This window comes from Elephantulus edwardii, unplaced genomic scaffold (assembly GCF_000299155.1).
Source record: "Elephantulus edwardii isolate Elephantulus edwardi_28Jun2011 unplaced genomic scaffold, EleEdw1.0 scaffold00301, whole genome shotgun sequence".
Lineage (NCBI taxonomy): Eukaryota > Metazoa > Chordata > Mammalia > Macroscelidea > Macroscelididae > Elephantulus > Elephantulus edwardii.
Window position 1 is genome coordinate 1,261,416 of NW_006400051.1, and position 7,856 is coordinate 1,269,271.

At 40.2% G+C, this 7,856-nt stretch overlaps 1 pseudogene; it reads right to left on the reverse strand.

Annotated features, from left to right (window-relative positions):
• Nucleotides 1-202: 202 nt before the first annotated feature.
• On the reverse strand, nt 203-7,503 carry LOC102847835 (annotated as a pseudogene).
• Between the last annotated feature and the right edge of the window lie 353 nt (nt 7,504-7,856).

Here is a 7,856-nt window from a genome sequence, read left to right on the forward strand (position 1 = left end):
TCAAGAGGAGTTTTGGCAACAAAGAAGGTAAAATGTCCAGGAGAGTTCATCAAAATTTTCCAATACTCAGTGTCAGGACAATCAAAACTGTTCTTTGAAAGAGATCAGCCTTGTGCAGGATAGCCCTGGGCCCCAGTGTCATCCATCCCCCAGGCCTGTTGAGCTTGGTCAGATGGCTGTGAACAGTGTGTGTGCCCGGAGGTTAGTCTAGGTGGGGCTTCCGGGTGAGCTTCTCTTTGTAAGACTCCCCAAACTCATTTATCCTGCTCTTAAAGCCACCTTTGATACAGGTACACTAGGAACACCATGTCATCCTGGAAACAGGTCAACTGGTGTGAGGTGGACATGGTGATGATGAAGGCTAAAATGTCATCAAAGTGTTGACAATTTTGTAGGTAAAGGCATTCCAGGGCAGGAGAGCCACCGACATCATCTTGTAGTCCACAAAGAGCCGGGGCAGCATAAAGAGGAAGCCAAAGGAGTAGACTCCATTGACGAAGCTGTTGATTAACCAGGTTTACCAATGTTTGTACTTGATGTTCAGGATTGAGTAGACAGCTCCTCTGACACAGAACAGGTAGAGCAGATATGACAAGTATTTCATTGTCTGTGTTTCTCCTTGGTTATCCTTTCCGACTCATTGTAAGTGCCAAACTGAAGACCAGGTAGGAGGCCTCACCAGATATAACAGTAATTTTTCATGCATTTTTACTTTCCACCATGGGGATGAGCACCAGTAAGGCTCGTCTGTTGGTCCAGCAGGAAGAGGAAGATGACTATGGTGCTGAAGCAGCTCCAGAGCACTGCTTTGGTGGACATTCCATTCATTCTCTTCTTTTTCTTCCTGAAGCTTATGTCATTTTTAAATGTCAGGAAATAAAAAAGGAGATGAAACACTGCAAGGAAGAAGGTCAGAGCTAAGAAATTCAAGTCGGTGTCTACAAAAATTCCTTTTACTTCATCAGCATCTTTCTTTGAAAACCTGAACTGCTGAAGCGAGCACATGGCATTCTGCACATGGATCCAGATTGATAGCCTCCCTAGAGAGATCTTGTCATAGGTCACTGAGTGGAAGCTCTGTGGTCAACCAGTTGATGTCCTTCACATGATTATTTAGCTGATCAGTGGACAATTTTCCCTAACTGGATCACCTTCATGTACAGATGCACATCAACAGGCAGAGAGGACCTGTTAAAGACAAAGTCACTCCCCATCACATTTAGCATCAGCATTGGCCGCCAGTCAGAAATGAGCTCATCCAAGCCACTGATTTATTTTCAGCTTCAGTTTGCTACATGGTATACTCCCTGGTCAGAAGATTGACCTCTTTATGCTTGGGGACCATGTAGGTGGTGAGAGGACTGATGAGGAGCGCCTCCTTCCCACCCTGCCAAGGTGAGATCCCAGCGTAATGGAGGAAAATGTAGGCATACAGGGTCCCATTGCTCCTCCTTGTCTTTGGTACAGAAACATTAACTGTCCTCTCAAATCTGGACACCACGTCAAAATCCTCCATTTTCAACACCAAGTCCATGTTGTTCTCAGCACCTAGGTTGGACCTTGTGGTGGTATAGACTCTCAGCCACAGGTTGGGCCTCAGGGCCAGGTAAGCTCAATGCTGTTTGTCATCCTGGATGCATGGGTGGGTATAAAAGATGCCATATATTATCCAGCGGGGGTGCACCAAATAAACCATGAACATGCGCACGATCAGGCTCATGAAGGAGCTACAGCCAGTCCACAGGGCTCTGCCTCCCGCTGCAGGACCCTCAACCTGCCAGGAGCCCTGGCAGACACTCTGGCCTTCACAGTTCACACAAAGAACAATTTTCAGGCAGCAAGCCACCACTGGCAGGTCAGCCTGATACCAGTGGCCAATAGCAATCCTCTAACCTGTCGCCGTAGGATTTGCCCAACCATTGGATTTCTTGACTACTGCTACTACTAATAGGTGTTGATTATGGATCCAAAGAAAATTAAATCGATGACAACTTCAAACTTCTTTCCATTTACCATGTTGTTAACTCCAGTGGTATTATGGGGTGGGGGGGTGGTAGTGGTGGTTTTATTGCTTGTTGTTCTGTTGTGTGTGTGTTTTTTAAAATGTAATCAATATTAAAGGAATTAGTCTATGATATTCTTAAGTGCCTCGAGGCTGTTTCCATTTTGACTATCAAGGTTGTATCATCTGCCTGATGGAAAATATGATGAGTCTTCCTCTAATCCAAAAATCTCTTTCTTCTTCATATAATCCAGTTTCTTGAATATTGCTCAGCATACAGAATGAATAGGTATAGTGATAAGATCCAACAGTTATGTACACTTTCCTGGCATTAAATAAATCCATGTTCCCTTGTTCTGTTCAGAAAATTGCTTTTTAGCCTAGATATAGGGTTTCTGTGAGCACAATTAAGTTTTCTTGGAATCTTGCAGTTCTCAATGTTACCCATAATTTGTCATTAAGAGGTTTAACTAGAGAACAAAGTAATCTTCTTAACCTTCAAGTGATAACTGTGTTTGGACACTTTCAATTGCTCCTTTCAAGAAATCAAAATATAAGAAAAGTAGTCAATATCCTCTTAGTGATCATCAAAAAAGTAAAAATGTGTAAGCATAAGAAAAAACACACCTTGCAACATATGATCCTATTTGCATTGCTTATTATCCCTTTCCAAAATTTTTATAGTACGTCAAAAGGGAAATTAGCTATGGCCCAGTAAAGTTTGAGAGCTAGAGTCTCAGCTTTCTCAGGTCACTCCTCCAAGTAAAGCATTTAGATCATCATAGAGAGTAATCAACATGAGAATCTTGAATGAATGAAGAGATATTTTTATTGCTTACAGCCTTGAGGCAAATACTAGTGTAGACATTCACCATAATAAGTTTTCCAATTCATGATGAATTGTAGTTCATCACGGTCAAGAGTGTTGACCATGGAGCCAAGCAAACTAAAGCTGTGAAACATAACATGAAAAATAGTATGTTGATGTTGTTGTTGTTATGTGCCATCAAGTCACTCATAGTGACAATATGTTCACTAAATATAAAACCTGCCTATCATGAGCCAATCTCATCAACTCTGACAGATCAGATGCATTTCTCTAGTCACTGACTTGAGCCATCTCTTCCTGGTTCTTCCTCTCCTATGCTGTTCCTCCATCCTTCCAAACCAGATATCCCTCCTCCAAAGGAGTGGACCCTCCTGACCACACACTCAATGTATATGAGATGGAGCCTCAAAATCCTTACCTCCAGGGAACAACTTGGTTTGATCCTCTTCTGGGCAAATTTGTTTGTTCTTCTAGCAGTTCTTGATATGTTAAACACTATTCTCTAGCACCACAACACAAAGTCATAAATCTTACAAAATAGTATAATAAAAAAGTATGTCAGATGAAGCCTCACCTCCAAGAAGCAGCCCTGTTTAACCCTCTCCAGGATGAATCTGTTTGCTTTCTTAGCAATCCATGGTATTCTCAAGACTCCTCCAGCACCACAGCTCAAAGGCATGAATTCTCCTTCTATCCTCTCTAGTCATTGTCCAACTCTCTGATGCATAACAAGTGATTGCAAAGACCATGGCCTGTATCAGATGTACCTTAATCTAGAGAGAGACACCATTGCTCTTCAGTACTTTGGAGAGGTCCTTAACAGCAGACTTTCCCATAGTGATACATCTTTTAATTTCCTGGCTGCTGGTGCCAAGAGTGTTGACCATGGAGCCAAGCAAACTAAAGCTGTGAACAATCTCAATCTCTTCACCATCCATCCTGATGTGGCCAATTGGTCCAGTGGTGAGAATCTTTGTCTTCTTAACATTGAGCCTCAATCCGTATTGAAGGCTGCAGTCATTGACCCTCTGTAGCAAGCACTTCCAGTCCTTCTCAGTTTCAGCAAGCAGGGTTGTATCATCTGCACAACACAGATTGTTGACAAATCTCCACAAGTCCTGAAGCCACATTTCTCCTCATAGAGCCCAGCCTCCTGGATAATCTGTTCTGCATACATCCTTTGCAATTTTGAACCATGCAGTGTTTACTTGCTCTATTCTGACGACTGCCTCTTGATCCAAGTATAGGTTTCACATTAGCATGATCAAGTGTTGTGAGATTCCCATTCTTCTCAGAGTCAGCCTCAGTTTGTTATGATCCACACAGTCAAACACCCTTGCATAATCAATGAAACACGGGTAGACATTCTTCTGGTATTCCCTGCTTTCAGGTAAGATCCATCCAACATTAGCTGCAATATCCCTAGTACCACGACCCTTTCTAAACCCAGCCTGCACTTCTGATGTGCTGTTCCAGTTGCTTTTGGATAATCTTCAGTAGAATCTTGCTTGCATGTGGAATCAATGATTTTGTTCTACAGTTTCCACACTCTGTTGGGTCACCCTTCTTTGGAATGGGAACAAATATAGATCTCTTCCAGTCAGTTGGCCAGATGATCTCCAGATTTCTTGGCACAACTTGTTGATCATGTCCAGGGCAGTATCTGTTAGTTGAAATATGTCAATTGGTATACCATCTATCCCTGAGACCTTATTTTTTTGCTATTTCCTTCAAAGCAGCATGAACTTCTTTCATCACCATAAGCTCTTGCTCATATGTTGTTTCATGAAATTCTTCTGTGTCTGCCAATTCTTTTTGATACAGTGACTCAATATATTCTTTCAATCTTCTTTTAGTACTTCCTGGATCATTTAATATTCTGCCTAAAGCATCCTTGATTATAGCAACTCGAGGTTTGAATTTGTTCTTCAGTTCCTTGAGCTTAAGAAATGCTGAGCGAGTTTGGCCCTTTTGATTTTCTAACTCCTTGCACATTTCATAGTAATATTTTGTTTTGTCATCCTGGGCTGCCTTTTGAAATCTGCTGTTCAGCTCTTTAGTATCTTGAATTCTTCCTTCTCCTTTGGCCTCTCTGCACTCCAGTGCAATATTTAGAGTTTCTTCTGACATCCATTTTGGTATTTTCTGATTGGTAAATCTCAATAATCTACAAGAAAATTGGTTAGTTTCACCAATAAATTGAATAGCTCTAACTGTAGCGACAGAAGACCTTCCCCCACCAGAAGAGATAATTCTTTCCCCAAGCAGAGAAGAGGGACCCCCCTCAATTCAGTGAATTGTAGGATCTACCTTGGGAGGGAACAGGAGTAATTGCTGAATTGGAAAATTGATGTGAAATGGGATTGGAGGTGGGGGAGAGCCAATAGTGGTATTAGTGAGAACTTTGTTGGAAAATTGAGTGGAGAACCAATATCGGAAGGATAGAAAACTTTGTTGAACAACTAGGGGAAAGAAGCCAAAATTGGCAGGAATGGAAACATTTTTGGACAATTTAGGGAGGAAAGTCAATACTGACAGGACTGAGAAGTTAGGAAAGGCATGAGACTTGAGGCTGTGTTTTCTGTATGTAGATTTGGGAAGGTGCCTTTACTGTATTCTGTTATTAATCCGAATTATATTTTTACATCCTCAATATGCTTCTGTGAATTGATCACATTGTGTTTTTAACCTAGCAAGGTGGTAAAGATAATACTGAAATGAGTAGAAAAAGGCATGGAAACATGAGGAACATGTAAGACCTCATGGTAATTAATTTTATGTTATTGAGGCAATAGATGGAAGCATTTCACCCAGGTTATGTTGGTAACAGTCAGATACAGCATTCATCATGTGGCCCTTTTTCTTTTTATAGTTGGTGTAAAAGGTGGGATTTGATGCTACGGCTCCAGACTCATGGAAATGTGGTATTTTGTAAAAAGTTTGAGGTTTGGATTAAATGGAAAGAGAAACCAATTTTTTTGTCCTGGTGGGTACATATCCTAGGCCATGTGCAAATGTGTGTATAAAATAGTCTGAGGGGGGAAATTGAAATTCCTAATTTCTTGAAAGGTTTATGTTATAGATTTTGTTGAATTCTTCTTGTTGTTGTTGATTGCCATCGTGTGGAACACAACTCATAGTGACCCAATGAACAAAAGAAAAGGCCTGAAGCCTTTCTATAACTATCAACATTTATCAAAGTTCATAGCGTTTCCAGAGGCATGTTGTTTAGGAAGTGGATTCCATTCTTGTTTCCAAATAGAGACCAGAAATCCCTACTGCAGAATGGGGCACAGCAAACACAAAAGTCCCCTATACACACCATGTGTTGACATGTGTTGACTTACCTTTATGAATATTGCTGTGTATTTTTGTTCATATAGTAATGTTAAAGGGAGTAATGATAAAGGGAGCTCTGTTAGCCTAGTGGCCAGAAGTTGTGCTGCAATCCCTAAGGCACATGGTTAGAGGCCACCAGCTGCCCTGTGGAAGAAAGATGGGAAATCTCGTCCCGTGCAATTAACTGTCTTTGAAAACCTGCCAGATGGCAGCTATGGGTCAGTTTAAGTCTCTGGTGCAAAGGAACAACAACATTAATGTTAAGATACATAAATAATATTTTTGCTGATGCATTGTTAAGATGTATTATATAAATGATTGTCATGGAAAAAATATTACTAGATATTGTAAATCTTGAAAGTGTACAATCTGCCCTAAGGCAAATTGGATAAACTAAAATGGAAGTGTTTGCACTGGAAAAATGGATGTTAAAAGTAGTAGATTATCAACAAATCCTCTACCTTCCCAAGGTGTTCCCCCACCCCTTCATCTGTAAATTGTGAATAATAAGCACTGGGTTGTTGCCATCAATAAGAGGGAGAAATTTTTTTATAAACAATAATCAGCATAAAGTATTATTAATTAAATAAAACTGATTTTCAATAGTAATAAAGAAAAGTTATTTTGCAGTGATTTGCCCAAAATAATGTGTAATTTGGGTTCTTGACTGCTGATTTTATGGCGGTTAATTGTGTATGCACAAAAAATGAAATCTTTGAGTTTCAATCTTTTTCTCTGTTTATTATTACATTGTTGTAATTCCAGGTGTGACAATTTTTGTTTTCTCTGTGGTTTGTAACCCGTGCGAAACACTATCACTCCTTATCCCATTTGTTGTAGTATGGTGTTGTGTGTTACCATTATGTCGGAAGCTACGTCACAAATGTTTCCAGTATCAGCAGGGTCACCCACAGTGAACAGTTTCAATGGAGCTTCTAGACTAAAAATATTATAGAATTAAAATGATTATCAAGAACAACAAAAAAGTAGTAGATTAGACAGTATAGAGATTAGTTTCAGGGGAGGATTAAACACCAGTTGGTACTGGAGTAACTTTGCATTTGAATAGAACTTTCTTGGATTTCTGTGTACATTTGTAAGAAATGTGTGTGTGTGGGGGGACTTTGACCTTTTAAAACTGGAACTTTAAAATTTAAAATAGTCTGGCTTCTGAGGCAAAGTAATGCCCCTTTCCAGGACTTGAAGTTAAAGGGACCTGGCAAGTGTGCTCACTTGCGGTGACCACCTGGATACACTGGAATAGAACTAAGATATATGGAATAATGAAGAAACTGGCTGAGTGTGGACACATTCTATCAACATTATTGACCATTTTGCACATGGATAAGCACAAGAGTCACTAATTTTGAGAAGCAAGGAATCATGAGAATCCCCATTTTGCTGTCTTGGCTCAATAAGGGAGCTAAGACCAACTGAAAATACCAGTCCCTTGGAACATAGGAAGATGATAGAATCCCTAGCTGGTGACAATTTGCTCCTAGCTTTGGATAGGTTAAGATGACTTGACTAGAACTCAAGAGGGTCCATGCTGTGAGCTAGTCTTGATGGTTGCAACATGATGATTTGCTCATGAATAGACTTTGCTTATGGATTCAGATGCTAAAAATTTTAACTTGATAAGGATATTATTTAGATAAAGAAATATGCTTGTTTCCTCAGAGTACT